Source organism: Numida meleagris, chromosome 1 (genome assembly GCF_002078875.1).
Source record: "Numida meleagris isolate 19003 breed g44 Domestic line chromosome 1, NumMel1.0, whole genome shotgun sequence".
NCBI lineage: Eukaryota > Metazoa > Chordata > Aves > Galliformes > Numididae > Numida > Numida meleagris.
In genome coordinates, this window is record NC_034409.1 from 103716728 (window position 1) to 103737772 (window position 21045).

The window sequence follows — 21045 nt, forward strand, 5'->3', positions numbered from 1 at the left end:
TATGTCATCTGATGGGTACAGGTTGGTATAAATTATATCGAAGCCCCTAATAGGCAACTTTAGAGAGCTATAAAGGATACTTCTTGGCTTTGAAAACCAGGTCATTTATCTTCTGATTGATTTATTAACAGAATTTTTCTCAAATGGCAAAGAAACCACCAGGGCTGGTCTAATAGTGCATCACAAAATATTTGCTTTCGTGATAAGTATTTCATGTGGAGATGGAAATCAAGCAGAAATCTCATCCAGAGTATGAGTCTTTCTGGTCTGTAGTTCCATGGGCATCTTCATCCTCTAGAATGCTTAACCTGGCACTTTTCAAGCCTGCTAAATGAGAAGGAAATGCTGCTGCTTTTCAGTACAGGGCTAAAGGAATAATTTTAAACATGAGAAAAGCTGAAACTTCAAGCAATGCTGAGATTGGTATTTATGCTAAGAGGCTGATTTGAAGGTAGGTGAGTCTCCATCTGTCCTACACACTGTTGTTCTGTCCTCAATCACAATCTATTCTGATTGGTACGTCTTCCACAAAGGCTGAAGAGTAGAGAGAACAGTAGAGAAAAGAGAATCTGGCTCATCTCTTCCTGTGACTGCTGGAATCATGTGTGCACTTACGTACAATTTAAGTGTGAGGTGCTTCTATTGTATTAGTGCACTTCCTTGGATTTGGTTTAATGTCTTTTTTTGGCTTGTTTCAGTTATTTTAAGCAGGAGGAAATTGTTTGACTACAACAATGTGAGCCCTGTAACATACCTGTTTAATCCTCTACACCTTGTGCATCGGTGCTGTGAACAAGAAGGGGCAGAGAGCCATCCTCCTTGGTTGCTGCTGCTGCTGTTTGACAGTTCTTGGCATGGCTGGCTTTCCCAAAGGAGCAGCAGCCCAACTATTTACACTGTGGTTGAGTCTACAGTAGCATATTTGAGGAAATCTCCCATCGTTTGACTTCTGGCAAAGACAAGTAACAGTGGGAGAACTATCATTGGCAGCATGTTGGAGCTTTTAACCGTCTAAGTGACTGATCCTCTGGCTATTCTTTATGGCCTCTCTAAGTGAAAACTAGGGCAAGCAATCCAATCCAGTCCTGAATGTGGCTTTACTTTTTTCAACTTGTTTGCTGGGTCCACTTCACAAGTTCAAAGTACAATAAATCTTACTGGATTCTGAAGGCTTTCTTTTGCTTCATTCAAAAAGAGATTTTTCTCCTGAATTTTCTGAGAGCAGAATCATATTGAAATATTAGCTATTTAGAAGAGCAGAATAAAATTCTTCTGATTATTTGCCCTTTGGTATAGACTTCATATATGCTAAAAGTGCATACAGTTGTTTAACTCAATTTGCAGAGCTGTGATGGTCCAGCTCCAGCATGGAAAGGAACAGTACTGCAGTGGTAACTTTTTTCAGTTTGCAGGTGAAGTCTGTTTTTCTGCTCTCTGCAAAGCTGAGGAAGTGAGGAAGTAAAAGCCTGGCAACTTAAGAGTTTCAGGCATCAAGTCAATCTTACTAAAGATGCTAAATCACAGCGTTTCCATTCATTTGTCTGATGTTTCTGGCTTGATAGTATTTTCTTAATAGTTTAAAAGTTTAGAAACCAACTTTCTCTGCAGTAATATCTGGAAGCAATTCTAAAAGCTTCTTGGATGGAGAGAGAGCTCTTTGTCCCAGGATGTCTTAGTTACAACTAACATGGGTCAGCTCAGAGCCTCTCAGTCTGGACTGCAGGTACAGACAGGAACCTTTGGATACATAGTCACCATTGTGCTCCTTTAGACCCCTTTGGGATGGTTGTGTTCATCTAAGCCATATTCAACACCATTTTTTTTCTGTAGGGTGTCTCTGTCTAGCCTGCCTTACTGTCTAGCTGTATCTAGGCCCTCCTTCCTCATTCTCTGTAGATACTACACATATCTAGACACCCACTTTCCAAGGGTTCCATCTATGCATTCCTCCTTCCTGCCTCTCTTCAGAAGACATCTTCCTGGATGGTCGTTTGCTGATCCTGATGCTCTGCTCTATGTTCAGAATGTCTGCAGAAAAGCCATGCAGGTGAAAAAAGAACCCACCTGAACACAGATTACATCAGGCAGCCTACCTCCTGCAAGTGTGATTTCTGAGGTCAGAGTCCTGTGTGTCAGACTTCACAGTTTGTTGTGTAAAAGAAATTTGCAATGATATTCTGCATTTGGAAACCTTTCAGGTTTTGTAAATGCCCCTACAATATATTTCAAGAAGTTTCTTCTATTTGATGCCAGCGTCTTGGTTTTGATGAGTTACTTCTTTCTTTGTGTTTTTGAGGCTTCTTAATTTACCTATTGCTTTACTGTGAGTGAATCACTTCAGGCTAACTCTCAGATGTGGCTGATATTCTTGGTCACCACAGCTGAGGTACCTTCAAGTTTAATTTTCACGGACTCAGAATCATAGAATGGTTGGAGGGGACCTTCGAGATCACCTAGTCCGATCTCCCTGCCATGGACAGGGCCACCTTCCACTAGATCAGTTTGCCTAAGGCCCCATCCAACCTGGCCTTGAACACTTCCAGGGATGGAACATCTGCAGCTTCTCTGGGCAGCCTGTGCCAGTGCCTCACCACTATCTAAGAATGTCTTTCTAATACCTAATTAAAATTTACCCTCTGAAGACATTATGCCTTGTCTTATGACTATGCTCCCTCACACTGTCCCTCTCCAGCTTTCCTGTAGGCTCCGTTTAGGTACAGAAAGCCTCAATAAGGTCTCCTTGGAGACTTCTCCAGACTAAACAAGCCCAGCTCCCTCAGCCATTCTTCATAGCAGAGGTGCTCCAGCCTTCTGATCATCCTTGCGGCCTCCTGGACTGACTCCAACAGGTCCATGTCTTTCTTACACTGGGGGCCCCAGAGCTGGATGCAACCTCATGGAAGCAGAGCAGAAGGGGACGCCTTCCTCAACATACTGACCATGCTGCTTTTGATACAGCACAGGAAATGATTGGCTTTCTGGGCTGCAAGTGCATACTCTGGGTGGGATTGATCTCATCAGCCAACATCCCCATGTCCTTCCCCTCAGGACTGCTCATGTTCTATTTTCTGCCCAGCCATTTTTTTTTTTTGCTTGAGATTGCCCTGACCCATGTTCAGGACCTTGCACATGGCCTTGTTGAACTTTGCAATGTTTTGCACAGGCCCACCTCTCAATCCTGTCCAGGTCTCTCTGGATTGCATTCCTTCCCTACAGCAAGGAGAGGATTCCACACCAGTACTGATCTCTGGTTCAACTGGAGTCTGAGCCAATCCCATCATACTACCTGTATGCTTATTCCCAGAGAGGCCAATCCACATGGAGGGATAAACTAGCCTGCTAGCTAGTATGGGGGAGAGGTAGGTCAGAATCTCACTAGAAAGGGAGAATTGGCCCTAGATCTCTTGATGAAAGCTCCATCTATTCTTTGTGGTGGTTGGGATCACAGTAGGACCCCATGTAAGGAAAAAGGTAACTTAGCCTTACTCTTTTAGAGGGAAAATACTGAGGTGCTTCTGTTCAGAGGAGTCAGAGTGGAATAGCGTGGAGACAAGTACTTCATACAGCCCAGAATAAGGCAGCTGAGCCTTGAGGTAAATGTAGGATGTGAATGTATGTCCTTGGCACTTCCTCTGAGCCATCTAGAGCATCTGTTATCCATTGAATGAACTCTTGTGAATCCTTTCCTAAGGGAAGATCCTTAGGCATCCTCTAAAGAGCCTGGCTGCCTAGTTCAATGCTGGGAATCCTACTGTGGAGACCAGCACCCAAATATTAAACAGCTGCAGTGTTGAGTGCTGTAGGTCCAGTTCCCTTTGAAATTAGACACCATGTTGGCAACCTAATTAAGATGAGCACAAAGCTCTCACTGACATCAGGTTGATTTGGTAGTCTTCAGGATATCTTAGCTTGCCAGATTATATACATCCACAGCCCTAGCTACATCATAATTTTATAATTATATGAGATGTTGCATAGAATTAAATGAGAATGCAGCTGTTATAGAGGGAAGAACAACATGCACTTTTTGCAACATCCTCAAGCCTCTGTGCTAATCTTAACAAATTGCAAAGACTAACTCTGAAATATTTTCTTTTCTTTTGTATTACTAATTAATCCAGAGCTAGATTGCCTGTGATTGTCATAGACTGTGTGAAATACAACAGAGAAGAAAATGGAGTTGACATGTCTAAAATACACCTTTAACCAAACAGCTTCTCAGCTTTTAGTATTCCAGAATTAAAGGTACAATTGCTGAAACTTTGCCTATTTATATATGCATGATGTTCCTAGTAATTAAAACTAAGAGCTTTGTAGCTCTATGCAGACTCAAAACATCTTTACTGATGAAAATGATGTATGTTATCCTAACTTGGTCTCCCATCGTGACAATGAAATTATTTTCCTCCAATGAATTGGTTACGAATACTCATTGCAAAGTAATTAATCTACCTTCTTAATGCTCTCCAAATGTTAGTTGCATTTATCTAGCCAATAAACTAAACATGCATTTTTTACAGAAGGCCCCTCCTTCATTCAGCAAATTAATCTGACTTGAGAAAGTGTATCACAGAATGATGGCATAGATCTATGCTTATTGTTCTCTCAGGTATTAAAGAAGATTCAGCATCTTAGATGAGTAACTGGCTGCCAGGAAAACCAGCCCGAACATGTCAAATTGGCAATTTCCAAGGACAGCAAATGCAAAGGTGTTTGTGCCAGGACTTCTTACATCTTGATTTTCTAGTATAACTACAGTGTTCTGCAGTGTGTGTTCTTTGACAAACTACTTGTAAGGACAGAGTTTGCTCATGCTTAACAATATTGCCAAATCAAAGCACCTATTTCTTCGTTTCCTGTCCAGTCTAGGTATTTATACTGCACCACTGCCTGCAGCAGAAGCCTCTTTAGAGTGTCTTTTCAGTGCAATTTTTAACTTGAAATGTTTTTTTAAATGAAAACCGTTAAGTTAGCCAAAATGGAAATTTCCTTGGTAAAAATATCTGGGTTTAATTATATTTTCATGTTTTTCATTGGAAAACTGAGAACTAAAATTCTTTGTCTGGCAACCCAAACTTAAACAAATTGAGCTGTCATTTGACTAGCTGAATTTTCAGAGTTATATTTCTTGATTGTAGAAAACTGGAAAATATCTTAAGTGGGGTGAAAGTTTGAAAAATTTTGTGGAAGAATGTAAATGAATTCAAATATTTGTATTTAGTAAGTAGAGATTTTTTTTCTACATAAAACCCACCTGAACTTTCAATGTGTTCTGAACGCAGTCACTTTCTTTGTCTTATTGAACTAATGAACATCAGTTCATACTTGCACTAATTTTAGGTATCTAATTCAAGAGGCTGGCTCCTAGACTCTCTGTGTAATGCAGAGAGAAAACCTGCTCTGCAGTATGATTCTGGACATGTAAATTAGGCTTTTGCTCTTAATTTCCTCTTGAAGGTACCTTTCTCTGCCCATTGACCATAGGGTATGCCCAGAGAGCAGTTTTGAAGTTGGGTGCTTTAAGATAACCTTTCTTGATATCACCTTCTGACAGAAAATGGATTTGATAAAGAACATACTTAAAATATTTCCTGGGAGCATTGTGATATGTGGAATTAGCCGTATGTTTTCATTAACATGAGTAGACTGGATAAAATTGTTGTTTGCATTATGTATTTGTTGTTCTGTGTGTGTAAGAGGAAAAAATGGAAAGATTGTATGAATAGCCAAATATGGTTTCCAAACATATTCCCTCCCCAGGAATGTATATCTGATGGCTGTCTTTCCCTACCCATCCTCTTGAACTCTGTCATCTCTGGAATTTTTGTCCGTTGCAAGCAATCCTCCACCCCCAGCATCGTCATTCCTCCTTTAGCCCCTCTTCCTTTTGTCTCAGAGCTCAGTGCTTCCCTTGACATAGTCAGAATTTCTCCATCTCACTTCCATAGTGTCTTTCTCCACTTCTCTTCAAATCCTCATAGTGTCTTTCACCACTTCCCTTCTTTTTCACTTCCCCCCCCCCCTTTTCAGGACGTTTTTCACTAGTTCCCAGCACCCCTGCTGCACAAACAAAGCTATATAAGGTCCTAAAATGCTGTCTGTCTTCTAACTCAGCTTCTTGTCTGGCTATGGTCTGTTGCTGAGAGTAATCTGAGCTGGTGCAATATGAAGAGGGACACAGATCACTCCATGCAGATGATAAAATGGTTTGCTATAGAAAGTAAAAAATACCTACATTACACTAGAAGACAAAAAAAAAAAAAATCATAGAAAAGATGGGCCTCTTGAATAGCATCTTGAGAGATCTTTTAGTCTACTCCCTGTCCTGCAACAGGAACTATAAAAAAATACTTGTGTTCTCATCAGATCTATTTCCCACTCCTCCCTCCTTCTCTTAGAAGGGGACTTGTTCAATCCAATAGAGGCAGTTCAATTCAACCATTGGATGGTCTAGAGCAAGAAATTCAATGCCCTCTAGTATTCAGGGCCAGTTCCTAACTCCTAAGGAGTCCTCCTTTAGTATTACCTCTGCAGTGCTTTCAATTTAAAAAAAAAAAAGTTTCCACAGGGTAAGAGCTGGAGAGCTGTGCATTTCAAAAGGTTCTCTGAACTGCTCTGGTTTTAGCATTACAACATGCAGTTCTCTCATGCTCTGTCACAGCCTGTGCCATGGTAAGATTTGGAAGGGCTGTGGTGGTGCTTCTCCACCAGACAGACCCAGAGTTGGACCTAGACATACCACCTTTGCTTGGTATCCAGTGGCTAAACAATGCCTTTTATTGAAGGCATAATATCTCTGAATCCACTGGGTCTATTGTCCTTTCTAAGGAGGAATTATATTAATTTAATACAACTCGCTCTTGACAAATAATTACTTGTTATCGTCTTCTAGGTACTTAAATCTTAGTTTTACTTAAGAGCTTCTTGAATTCAGAGAACCCCATTCTTCAGTCTGGTGTATAATTCATCCATCCTTTTTTTGGAGAGAAGTACTGTGTTCTCCATCTACCAGTCATGCAAAGTGATCACAAAAAGCTCTTAGATGCAGCTAGTTCTTTATTGTGTGAGAGGAGAGTTCCTCAGACCTCGATGATTTGAATATACTTAATTTGTCATTTTTTAATGCTTTCTACACTGTAACCCACCTTGATATTTCCTTGTCAATCCTAAATCATAGTTAAAATTTTTATGAATACTGAAAGAAGGATGTTACGATACATTTCACATCTTTGTGGGCTGTCCTCCTTTCCTGCTTGGAAAAACACTACTTTTACTCTTCTAATTTGTTTCTTACTGCCTTTATATCCTTTGTAACTTGACATTCATTTTCATTCCTGTGTGCTTTATGCCATTCCATTCCACTCATCTTTAGTTATGTACTTTTATTATTTGCGCAAGATCTTTTTGATATTCTGGTCACTGAGGAGCTCAGCATTTCAGGCTCAGAGGTGGGATCAAGACATTACTCCTGAATCTTGTGGTTTGTCACAGCTCATTTGGTATAGAATCCTTTGCTAACTCATAGTTATCCTCAATTATCTTCCCCAGAAGTCTCTACCAGCCACTGGTTTGCATAGTGAGATCTGTTCTCCCAACAGCTATTATTCATTTTTTTGCTGCTCTCATGTTTCCTTTTTCTTAGAATACTGAACTCTGTCACTTCATTCAAATTATCTATCGATTTGTCTCTTGTCAACCATAGAATCACAGAGTTATCATAGAATGCCTTGGGTTGGAAGGGACCTCAAGGATCATCAAGTTCCAATGCCCCTGCCATAGGCAGGATTGCCAGCTGCTGGATAGGGAGTCACAACCTCTTTGGGCATCCTGTTCCAGCAACTTACCACTCTCTCAGTAAAAGAAAAAAAAAACTTCGCCCTGACATATAATCTAAACCTCCCTTCCTTTAGTTTAAAACCATTCCCCCTTGTTCTATTACTGTCTACTCATTGAAAAAGTTGTTTTCCCTCATGTTTATAAACTCCCTTTAAATATTGGAAGGGTGCAATGAGGTCTCCCCACAGCCTTCTCTTTTCCAGGCTGAACAAGCCCAGTTCCTTCAGCCTGTCTTCATAGGAGAGATGCTCCAGCCCTTGGATCATCCCTGTGGCCCTCTTCTGGACTCTATCCAAAAGTTCCACATCTTTCTTGTGTTGGGGGTCCCAGACACACTGTACTCTGAGTGGGGCCTCGTAAGGGCAGAGCAGAAGGTGACAATCACCTCCCCTGCCCTGCTGGCCACCCCTCTTCTGATGAAACCCAGGATACCATTGGCCTTCCAGGCTGCAAGCACACACTGCTGGCTCATGTTCAGTTTTCCATCAACTAGGACCCCTAAGTCCCTCTCAGCAGAGCTACTCTCAAGGAATTCTTCTCTCAGTTTGTATAAATATCTGGGATTACCTCAACTCAAGTGCAAAACCTTGCACTTTGCAATCACATGAAATTGGACAGGGATAGCCAAGCCAAACATTTTCTTCTACCTGAAAGAAAATGCTGCACTCCGCATTTTGCAGGCACTTGTCCCACTGAAATATTTGTCCAAAAGATTGCCATGTACCTCATATACATTCTCTGGGTTCTTCTGATATTTGCTTAAGAGAGATAATTCACTTCCCTCTCTCTTATTTAAATGGCCATTACTACTTTCTAAGATTATATTGGTGCCATTTTCATTTATTTTTATCCTGGTGTTCAACAGAGCTGTCTTTCCCTTTACTTGAGACTTACAGATCTGTCTGCTAGAGGATAGACGAGTCTCTGAGTTTATTTCTGCCTTTCTTTCCTGTGGTGATAGCTGTAGGTGTCCCTGTTTATTGCAGGGGAGTTGGACTAGATGACCTATAAAGATTCCTTCCAACTCAAATGATTCCGTGATTCCATAGTCAAGAAATTGATCCTACTGATCAGTTGCATACGACCGACATAATGTACATATTATGTTGACCTCATCTTTCAGAGATAATCGCTACACTGGGTAGTCTAAATCCTTCCCTACTTCATATCTTTGAGATATCCATTTGTCTCATTTGTCTTATGCACATGCAGCTGAAACTGACATCTGGACAAATTAATCTCCAAAAATTTTCTCTTTTTTTGTAACCAACAATACTGCAAGGCTAACAGTAGACTATTCCACTAAATTTTCTTTGATAAAAGATATTTTCTACTGATATGCTACTTATATAGTAAGCAGTTTCCTAATTTGAAGGAAATTTGTTTCTTTCGCATCTGGTTGTATAAGTTCTTGGATGCTTAAAAATAAAATATGATTCCTAATTGAAAGTTTGCTTCCATTGTGAATTTCCCAGTTTGTTATTACAGGGTTGCACATGATTGCTAGGCTCTGGCACAGCTTTGCATAGTAGGAGTGAGGGGAAAATCACTGAAGTATTTATTTCGAGGGTAACAATCCTCCAAATAAGTGTTGTAGATCTTTAAAATGACAAAGGAGCTTCAGCCTGCTCCACTCGATTGTCCTCCCCAGAAACTGCCTTCTGCTCAGGGTTGTAGATTTGGGCCAAATAATCTTTCTATTGCCTAATTAAGAAATCAGATGATATTTTTTGTGTTTGTTAAGCAGAGCAAGAGTGAAAACAAGTCTACAGACCTGGGCTGGCTAGGCACTTTGACACGCCTCTCTCTCTGTGAGATGCTTTTTGACATATTTTCCATTCATACATGTCTCGAAAACAATATTGTTTTTTAAAAATACTAAGTAAAAGTGTCAGTTCTAGGGCAGCCATATGGGGAGTCATGGACTCTTTCACTCCTTTTTCATCCTTTTTATTTGTTCCTCAGTCTTTCAGATTCTTGCGGAGAGGATGGGAGAATATGCCACCACCTTTTCTGTACTGAGTCTGTATTTAGTCCTACTCTTTACAGTCACCTAAGAAACATTTCAAACAAATCATTGCTCATATAATGATTACACTTACTGTGTAATTTACTATGTATTTTTTTTCGTTTAGAATCATAGAATTGTTTGAGCTGGAAGGGACCAATTCCTTTGCAATAAACAGGGACACCTACAGCTAAATCAGGTTGCTCAGAGCCCCATCCTGATCTTGAGAGTCTCCAGGGACAGGGCATCCATTTCTTCTGAGGGCCTCCTGAAGGATCAATAGTTGCAGCAGATTGTGGCAATTTTGCCATCACTGCCAGAAGGAGCTGATTAGGGCCTCTATTTGTTTGGGAATAGAAGGTACTACAGTGGCAGGAATCTTTAGACTCTTCACAACTTTCCCTTTGTGGGAGATGTAAAGAGAGGTCACCCCAGATATGTGCTGGAAATCTAAGGACTGTAGATGGATCTACCTGAAAAGAAGAGAAATACACGTAAATGACAGCATTGTCTACAGCAGCATGAAGACATCCTCCTTCTGTGTGGAGGCTGAGTTTGGTAACTGTGTGTGTGTAAAAAAGAAACATGGTGTAGCTACTGGTAATCGGAGTGAGAACTAAGGTGAAAAAAAATTTGGAGTAAGAAGGCCAGCACTTGCAAGTCATGAACTCAAAGCAAGGCTGGAAGTTCTGCCTTCACTCTGTGTCCTACTTAAGACCTTCCAAATGTAGTCCAACTTGATACTCCTTGTTTCATGTGCTCTGAAAGGAAATTTCAATCATAAACTTGGAGGCATTACCTGTGCCTCTTGGAGACAGCCCAGCATCTACCCTGGCAGGCTTTGGGCACAATGATGGTTCTTATAGATTGCTGTGTTGCAAGATTGTCTAGAGCTTCTGGAGTGCTAGGCATCATACAAACACTTCAGAGGTAGCAGTCCTTGGATGAAGGTAAACACAGCTCAAATAGCCAAGGCTGTTTGTCAGAGTCTTGGAGGTATGGGGAAAGGGAATGACTTCCTCAGCTCTACAATTTGGTAGTAAAGATGGGGACTGAGTGTTGTTCTCCATACTTCAGGAAGACTTGAAGTCTGTGCTGAAGGGTCTCAATGTTTTGCTCTACCAGCCTTTAGAGTAGTACATTTGGGGGAAAAAACATTGCAAAAGGAGAATTTCTTCTCCCCCCCCCCCCCCATTATCCTGCATGCTCATAACCAAGAAATCACAGCATAGCCTGTTCAATATGTGGGGAACTTTCTGAAAAGGTCAGAGCAAGACTGTAGTTCTTCATCTAGTGTAGACCTCATCATGCGGTGTCCTGTGGCTGTCCGATGTAGTCAGGCACACATCGTAAATTGTGAGATTATTTCTACAATCAACAACAATTTTATTGTTTGTTAACAGTTATTTTATTCATACCAGTTTGCTAACACCCAGAAGGCCCCTTTCTTTGTAGTGGAGTGTATCTCATGAAGAATTCTGCTTTGAGCCATAAGACATCAAAGTTAATATATATATTTTTTGTAGTTCTTACCCAGAAACCATGATCTATGATGTAGACTTTCTTAAAATAGAGTTGCCTTCAGGGCCATACGTGTTCATTATAAAATGCTGGTAGATGAAAGAACAAAAATATATTATCTGCTACAAATACTATCTGATTATACGTGTATTTTTTTCCAGTCTAACTTTTAAGGGGAAAAAGTAATGGTCAAACCCAAAGATGCTAAGGACTACTTGTTTCAAAGCCCATAGATCTCCAGCCTGTTCGCTCCTAGTCCAGTTCAGATCACTCTGTTTCTGTTCTAGAGCAAATATATCAGCTTAGGAAATTCTTCTTTAGTTTCTCTGGACTTTGGGCTGGGATATAGGTAACAAGCCCCATAGAGGCCAAAACAAGTGGCAAAGCATCAGCACTGTGATAGGGTTAAGACAGTAGTCTTAAACCTTAAGGTAGTTCTAGTCTCTGAATTCAGGGGGGTATCCAAGGTTTTTACCATCACATGAAAATGACCTCTGCAGCTATATTAAACTATGCAACTATGTGAGCTATATCTCTGCATTCTATATGAGAATGATACATATTTATTGTCTCAGCAAAGGCTAACAAAATATGAGAAGCTGACAGACTTCTGTAGGGAAAGAGGAGAGTATTCTTGAGACTGACTTGGGCAATTTTTCCCTGCTCTGCAATTCCTAAATGCATCCTTGATTCATATCTGTCTGTATCTTGATGATGCTGTGGGCCCAAGACTCGTATGCAGGCATAGCAGGCTGTTTTTTTTTTCAGTTCTTTGGGGATACATGGAATTTTTAAGCCAGACTATTGGAAAGTTTATAGAAAAATATCAGAATCATCTGGAAAAGGACTGCTAAATGAGCGAAGAGCCTTATTCCTCATGGGCAGCAGTAAAATCCATTGTCAGACTTTATGATATAAGGCATAAACATTCCACAAAGAACTAAATCTATTTGTAATTCTCAATGGAGTTTGCCTCACTAGGTGATTGCAGCAGCTGTGTGGATGAGTGTCAACTGCCTGCTGCATGCATTGCAACCATGTTGTGCACTTCAGCTGCTAATGCAGTGGTGGAGCCTCACTGCTGCTTCTTCTAAGGGTCTCATGATGGATCAACAGTAGCAGCTCTAGAAGGAGTAGATTTAGGGCCTCTAAACTTGCATGTTTTTATATATAGTATCCAGTGCTATTTTGCCTGGCAAACATTCAGATCAAGGGTGGTTCCACTTCGCTCCTCCCACTATGTGACAGAAGAGGGCTCTTCGTGTGCTTGTGAATATCCCAGATGTTGTGTGTTGGACAAACTTAGCACTCAAAATGGGTTGTGGCATCACAGCACGTAGACAGGGCTTTCCTGGAGGGGAATGGAGAAGCTTGGACTATACTTGAAAGCATAGGTTTCTACGCAATCCACTTCACTTGGTCTTGTGCTGTGAGAAATATTTCTTTTTGCATGACCTCCAGTGTGGTCATGACAGTGAAGCAGGAGTACACAACATCTAAATTTGGCAGAGCCCATAAAAATGTATCCCATTTTGTTTGACAGATGTCTCATGAGATGGGAAAGAACTTTTCCCCGCTCCTGAGGCTGGCTGGGGACTTTAGCAAGTCTCCTCCTAGGGAATCCTGATGTTATTCTCTATTACTAACCTCAGGTAGTTTAATTTTGATTCTCTGTTGAGAATTTGAGCAGTTTTTCCAGGCACTCAATGTCTTCATACTTTTTTTTTGCTGTTACATTTGTAATATATAATATATATTAAATTGATTAAATTAAAAAATATAATTAATACATTTTTAATATGTGTATCCTTGAGAGCTAGTAATGGGGATCCTATCTTAACAATCTACCAAATTCATCCCTTTGAAGTTGCACCTGGCATTTTTGAGTCATCAAAGTAATGAAGGCTAAAGTTGGGAAAGCTGGAACGTAAATCTAATTAGCTTAATACAAATGTTTATGTATGTTGTGAAGAAGAATGGGGAGGAGACGGTGGAGAGAGATCCCTTTGAGAGCATGTAAGTAACCAACAGCGGAATCTGATTTAGAATCATAGAATTGTCTATGTTGGAAAAGACCTTCAAGATTATGAAGTCCAGCTATCAACCTGACCTAGTGAGTCCCATCACTGAATAGTGTCTCTTAGTGCCACATCCATATGTTTCTTAAATACCTCTAGGGATTCTGACTTCACCACTTTCCTGGACAGCCCATTACAGTGCTTCACCACCCTCTTTGTGAAAAAATTCTGCCTGATATCCAATCTAAACCTACCCTGGTGCAACTTGAGACCTTTTCCTCTTGTCCTTTCATTTGTCACCAGACTTGAGATTCTGACACCCTTCTTATTGCAAACTCCTAGTTATTTCTGTATTACTAAAGTAAGGACTACAGGGAGCTTGATCCAGGCACTACAACCTAATTGAACCTAATCTTGAATTAAGTTAATAATTTAATAGTTCCGAGGGTGGTGGTTGCAGGGGGCAGCCAGCGTTTGCCTAAACATTTGCAGCACATGGAATTAGACCCCTCAGCGCAAGGACCATTCCCTACAAGCAGTTAGAATGCATCCACTCTAATTTGTAGGCTATAAAAATATGATAGCACATGTGTGGCCAGTCTGTGCCAGCTGACCTCAAGGTCAATGTGTGAACCTTGCCACTATGCAGCTTGCTAGTATGGGTGTAGCCACAGACACTGTGACAGTTTCTGTAGGTGACATCAAGATACTGAGCGCATCAGTTGCTGCAATGATGAGCTTTTCAAGCTCTTTTCATGACTGTCTCATTCATGCCAACAGGGTTGTCTATTACTGCCTTCAACTGAGCAGCTCACCTGGCACCATGGAAGACCCTGCTGGTGGTTACTACTGCAAAGGATCCTTCCTGCCCCAAAGAACCAAGAATGCGCAGATTCTGCAGTATATGACTTTTCAGTTCAGAAATACTTATTTTCCAAGCAATATATAGACAGCTGACAACCTGCAGGGCTGCAATGGTACTTCCCTGTCTTGGGTTATGCTTCTACTCTGAATGCAACAGTGTTTATAGCAGAGCATGACTGGACCACATTTCTGGGATCGTCTGAGATGAAAGGCGCTCCACATGAGTAGTTATCATTATTTGTTATTATTCTTTCACTGATCCACTTTGGAAGACAGATGTGCATTCTCTCTCCCCCTGAGAACTGATGAAACATGAAAATCACTTCTTAGATAAGAAACCCCCACAAAGTCAACACGATACGTTGTGAGTTATTTGGTTTCTAATCTCTGAAACTGAGCCAGGTCAAACAGACACAGCTCCTCTGATAAACTGTTATTCTTAGAGATTTCATCCTTCTATGGAAAAGTACTGAGCTGGCTCTCTGATCTCCTCTTACACTGTCATCAGCATACAGCCGCGGGCCAGTGGAAAATTGGAGAAAACCAGCTGCATGTAGAGTGTTAAGGGTATTATTTTTAGATGCTTCGTTTCTTTCTGACTACACACGCTTCCCTGTGGAAAACAAGGCTGTCTATCTTACTGACTTATAGGCAGCTGCTCCATTATGCACGTTGAAGATGTCCTTTAGAAATGAGGTGCTAAACAAGATAAATAGAAGAAAAAGTGATATGTACACTTGTATGTACATATGTACAGCTTGAGAGTTGAGGGAGATTTGAGGGTGAATTCAGGGGAGTCTTTGGAAAGCAAGCAAGCCCTCCTTTCAATGGATACGTGAATTTGAGGGAGTAATTCAGTTTCAGTTTCCCTTTTTCTATGACTGGGGAATTTCCTTTCTTATTTTCCGTAGCTGTTTTGACATTTTAGCAAGTATCAACACTGAATACTGGCTTTCCTTGCAAACACTGATCTACTATCATAACAGAGCTGCTAAAGAGATGAATCTCCAGTCCATATCCATTGAGAACTATGATAATAACCAAATGCATGAGGATCCTGGTGCAGTTGAAATACATACACGTGGATTGCTCCACTGCCTCCTGCTGGCTGCCTGCTCATTGACTCATGCAGAAAGGCTCATTCTTTCCCCTTCTTCTGGCCTCGTGTGATCTCACCTGAGTGCAAGAAAGGGGCACCTCAGGGGGTGCAACAAGACCTGCACTTCCAAGCTCTAGGTCATCCTCTGTATACCAAGAGCAACACTTCACATGAAGAAGGGGGCAAATGTGAATCTGTGGGAGGAGGACAGCAGGGAGAGTCTCTCTCCAAATCAAGGTGTTTATCTTAACAACTCACACTAGTCATACCAGTTATAAGTCTTTGCTCTTTCAGACTTTTTAAGGGAAATGGGAAAGAAGAGTGTAGTGAGGACTCCATAGACATGCAGCTGTGGTGGCTACAGGGCTGGATTTGTGGGGCATTGTGTAGATTCTGGATAGGAGTAAAAAAGACTCTAGTTGAATTTTCACTTGTGCACATTTCAAATGTGGTTGGATACAGCTAAGATAGCTTCTCAGGGGCCTATTGTTAATTACAGTGCCTGGGAAATTTTTGGTACAAGGCAATGTGTGCTCTTCACCAACCAAACAGTTACTTGTCCTAGAGAAAAATGTTACATTTTTGTCTGACTTTAAAGAAAGCCAACAGTGTGTTAAACATCTATGTTTTTCCAGATAGTCCTTGCTCCTAGCTTTTGGGGTGTTTCATCCACTTCTAAACTGTGGGCATTGGCAGTTTGTCATATCTCTGCACACACATCTTTGTGAGTATCCTGACAGTCAGTGGTAATGCGATTTGGATGTGCTCCAGCCTTTCTTGCTAGGAGTCAGTTCTGATGTGAGAAAACTGGAGAAAAACCCATACTGAGGCAGAGCAGAATGATACCTGTTACTGAAGAATTAATTATTCTTTCCTGTGGCACCCTGTGTGTGTGTACATCTAGCACAGGTAGCTCTCCTATCATGTTCCGGAGTTTAGACCAACCTGGTTTTTTACTTTTTTTTTTTTTTTTGCTTTACCAGTCTTGAACCATTTCAGTAGGCATTTCCTGGGTCTAGTATCCACTTCAGATTAATGTATTTGTGAAAGACTTTTCTAGATCAGCTCAATCATTTCCAAGAATAGAGACAGAGAATATTGTTGTTCTGTCCACACTGCATTAGAGAAAATTTCTTCCTGAGTTTTTAGTAAGAAGCTTTGGTTTTTCCACGCTTAAGATTTCGCAATGGAATGCCTTAGTGTCAGGGGCATGCTTTCTGCTCTTTTTTTCAAGAAAAATTGACTTTCTTTGGCCTGCTTAGCAGCTCTTGAAATTTGACAGTTGCATGTAGTCAGTAGAGACATTTAGAAAACTTGGTGCTAAGGCATGCTTCAGACCCAGACTTTAGAAGCTGAGCAGAATGTTATAGGTAACTGCTTGGTAATGCTGTAGTGCTTGGGACAGAGACTGAGAGCAGCAAGACTGTTTTGTGGGCTCTTGGTACTCCAGAAAGCATGTTGAAAAACGAAGTGGAGGAAGTTTTCTTCATTAGTACCAAGAGAATATATGGGGTGGCTGAAAAGAAAGAGACTGCAGCAGTGGAGCCCACCAAGTAGTGGAGATCTGTTTCTACAAAGCATGTACAGACTACAATAGGCTGCAACAGTTAGCCCCAGCATGGGAGATGGTGAGGATTCAAGATAAGGAGGCAACTTAAGTATAATCCCTTTATAGGAGTGGTGCTGAACTTGTATTTATGTGGGCTGTTTTAGCATGCTCACCTCCCCCAGGACTCAGGCTCCTGGTTGAACAGGAGTTGTGTATAGATCAAGATTGGTTTTGGCTGCAGCTTTGCTTAGAGAGTTGGTGAGATGAGGAGGTTCATTGCCAGTGGTGTAAAGAGTAGGAGGCAAAGAAAAAACAGTCTGGGTCTCAGCAGATGAACATTGGCTTGGCAGTGCAAATTCTCTCCCTGCCTTTTGAGCAAAGTGGCCAACATCCACAAAGTGATGTAGTTTTTGGCTGGAGAAATGTAACGCTGGAAGAGTTTTAGTCTACCATGGGTCAAAGCCACTGTCCTTGGTGACAGTAGCCAGCACCACCCACCCCTTGTTTCCACCTCACAGTATGCACAGCAGGCCCATTCTATGCCCAGCTCCCTTTCTCAGCCTGCAGCAGGTGGAATCGACGGGCAGATAGAATTCCAGTGGGAGGAGAATCTTGGTACATAGGGCAGACTTGACCAAAACGCACTGAGAAGAGTTTAATCATTCTGCAGTGGATCACTCATTTGACACTCTAGGCCATACTGAACATACTGGGACTTGTGGAAGCAGTAAGCCAGAGGGATGACAGGTCCTATACGTGCACAGATAAACACAGATACTTCTAGTATTTGTTTCTTGTCCGTTTCCTTCTTGTATAGGTATTCTTTCATTCAATTTTTCATCTGAATGTGGGGCTGGAATGGAAGTCTTTGCATGCATGTGGAAACATCTCTCACTTTTCATCCCTCAATGACTAAACTGTGACCTGGAAGTTATTCTCAAACCAGTTAAAAGCCTTCTACCTCTACAATGCCTTGTGGTCATCATCTTGAGTTTGGAGAGGACAAAAACCCCTTACAAATCTCTAGGGAAAAAAGTAAAAAGAATCTTATTTATTCAGACATCGTATCTATGCCCTAATATCTTAGATAGCAGTGTTTTGTCCAACTAGAAAGGTTTTGGAGCTCTCCACCTCAGAAGAAGACTTAAAAAGTTGAATGCAAAGCAAATCAGTTAATAAAGGTGAGGGATAGAATAGATTGGTTTTGTCTTTGATCTTATAGTGCCAATGAGATTAAGCCTGTGCAATATTTTTGCAGTTATATCTCTGTGATAAACACTAGAATCTTCTCTTGCTGATAGAATACCTGAAAGGCACTTTATCGTTGAAGCGCCTTAGAGCCTTCTTTTCATTATTTACGGCTTTGCAAGTGGAACATGGGCAGCTGAGAAGCTAAGAAAAATCAGGGAGGCCTGCATGCCTCAAGGTTGTTCTGATTTGTTTAGTCCTCTGTTTTATACATTCTGGGAACTGATAACATTTCCCTCCCCTTTTTGGTTATTTCTTGTTCCTTCATCAAATCTCAGGAGCCTCTACCATTGTGTCCCAAGGGCAGCCTCCTGCCAAGAGTCTGTTTATTTTGTACGTGTCATTATTTACAGGCCTAGTGTCTGCCTAACATGTCTAAGGCCTGATTTATACTTTGAACTAATGCAAATTTACAGCCCAGTCTTGTTTAATCCTCTCCTGCCAGGCTCACACTCTTGTCTGCATAGCCACAGAACAGATTTCTCCTTGTTTGATTACAGTGTTCCTCCAAATTCAGAGCTCTGCTGTGTTCAGCACTTTCTAACTGGAGAGCCAGAGAGCTGATTGGGTAGGTAGCTGCTAAACTGTTTGATGTCATGATTTGGAAACGTGTTTGGTTTATAATTCTGGGTCTGTGCAACAGTCTGAGTACAATCTCTCATGTGGAACCTCTGCTAATCAACAGAGGCAGCAATGTGATTTAGCAATAGAGGGCACTGTACGTGGGTGAAAGCAATGGGCTGTGTCTTTTCAGGAGATGATATAGCTTGAGAGCTGTGTTTAAATGCTCCCTTCCTTACTGTTCTGGAAGTTTTTCCTGTACAGTCCAGACAGAGCTACCATCAGAGTACGTATGTTTCATTTCTCAAGGTGAACTGGAAAGAGCAGGCACTAATAATGCTTATTTAGTGTGAATTGCCTCTGCAGATCCTCACTCTTGGGAACATACTTTAGCACAATCTGGTACAATACTGGGGATTGATTCATGCATATTTAACATGCACTTAGATATCTTTCAAGCAAAGGCGTGAGGCATGCATTGTGTTATTTTTAAAATCTGGTGAATACACTGCTGCTATCAGGGCACACTGCTAGGCTGGGCTTTGATAGCCCATGGACTCAAAGCAGGCAGTAACAGGCAGTGCTCAGAGGCTCTGGGAATTCATGAGACAGAGCAGAGTCCTGGCCATGCACATGTGTAGGCCTCCAAGTGCACGTCCATCAGCAGGGTGCTCTTGGTGTCACTCACCTCTAGTCTTTGCATGGTCACCTGAAAGGAAACCTCTGCTATTTATCTTACTTCCTTCCTTCACATTACTTGGAAAATGTTGTCTCAGTCACTGGGAAAGAGCTAGTAACGAATAACTTCCTCTGGACACAAATGGTGACCGTGACCATATCTGGGGCAATGGCACTATTCATAAATCCAGGTGTGGGAGCGGAGGTGGGCCCTTGGCTTCTCTGTCTGTTGGGCTTTGGAAGACCTCAGCTCTCCACTCGGTTGTTAGTGCTGACAAAAGAGACTAGGAAATGAGACTCTATAGGGAAAAGGGAAGACTTGGGCCTAGATTTGGATTGTGTTGCTAAATTTCTCCTACTGAATTTTTAGTGGGACGCAGGGTTTTAGTCCAGTAGTTCAAGCGGTATGCTCTAATGTTTTCCTCATTTAAGCGAAACATTGACGTCTAACTAATCGAACTGGTGCTTAGTTACCCCCACATGGAGTAAAATGGAAAAAAAAATTAATGACCAAACACTGAAAATATGACACTGCACAGCTGATTTTTGCAAAGATATATATATATGAGTATATATAGATATGTACATACAGGTATATGTATATATATGCATAAACTTAAAAAAAAAAAAAGTGGGATGGCTATTACAGTTGTAAATTGCTTTCTCAGTTACATTTACTCTACATTTATAGTAGTACTGTCACAAGTACTTTCAGGTTTCAGTGATGGTAGGACACAAAATCTAGAAAATCTTTTCCAAGCATTTGGAGGCACATGTTGGTGGTATGTTACTCAATCTAACTAGGTCATGCACCGCAGACCTGACAACCACCTCATCTTTGCTGCTGTAGAGCACCCCAAGCTTAGCCTGAATCTAGGCAGCTGAAGGAAGAGTTAAAACCTGAGCTGGTCACTTGCGCTTTGACATTGGTAAAGTTTGTCTGGTCTGTTGGTCTCTGAGTTTAGTGTTGATGCTTGCTACTGTTTTTTGTTGCACTCTTTATACTGTTTTAGGGCTAATAAGCCACTACAGGAGCTGAAAATGGGAAAATTCAGTTAGGGCCATGCTTGAAGAAAAATGTTTTGAGCAGAGAGCATGGGCACTTGTTCGGCTCAGGGATCAAATTGAGTTGTTGGAAGGCTTCTTCTCCACCTCAAGGAATGACAAAGGTCGCTCTCTTTTTCAAGTTTTCCAAATGAAAGGACTCCAGAAGGCAGGGCTGCTCAGTTCAGCCCAGACCCCAGTCAACATCTCCTCTGGTGTGATGTGCTGTTGGTGCAAGTGGTACGGTTATGGGTAGGTGGAGCCTACATGCAAGAGGTGAAGAGACATGCCTTATGCTCACATCTGAGCTTGCTCTGGTTGAGGCATGAGGCATAGACTTGCACTTGACAGTGTCTCATGTGAAGTTGCTGTACCAAAGTGGTGATTAAGTGCTAACGGCAGAGCAATATTGTCACTTCTTATCCACACAGGACTTTTACAAAGAAAGATACGGGTTGGACCATGTTCATGCTGTGAAATTGGCACTGATGAAAGCCAATTGGTTTATCTTATTAATGGGAAGCTAACGTATTGGTGATATCGCAGTTCTAGATACTTACATAAGTAAAACACCTGAAAACAGAAGTACCTAGAGTTCAATCAGAAGAGTGGTAAATTC

At 41.3% G+C, this 21045-nt stretch overlaps 1 long non-coding RNA gene across 1 annotated transcript in view; it reads left to right on the top strand.

The window, feature by feature from the left end:
- Window positions 1-15264, top strand: part of LOC110402613 — a 20277-nt gene extending 5013 nt beyond the window's left edge. The window contains exon 2 of the long non-coding RNA XR_002441208.1: window positions 14164-15264. This is a non-coding gene — a long non-coding RNA (uncharacterized LOC110402613). The remainder of the gene's footprint in view (window positions 1-14163) is intronic.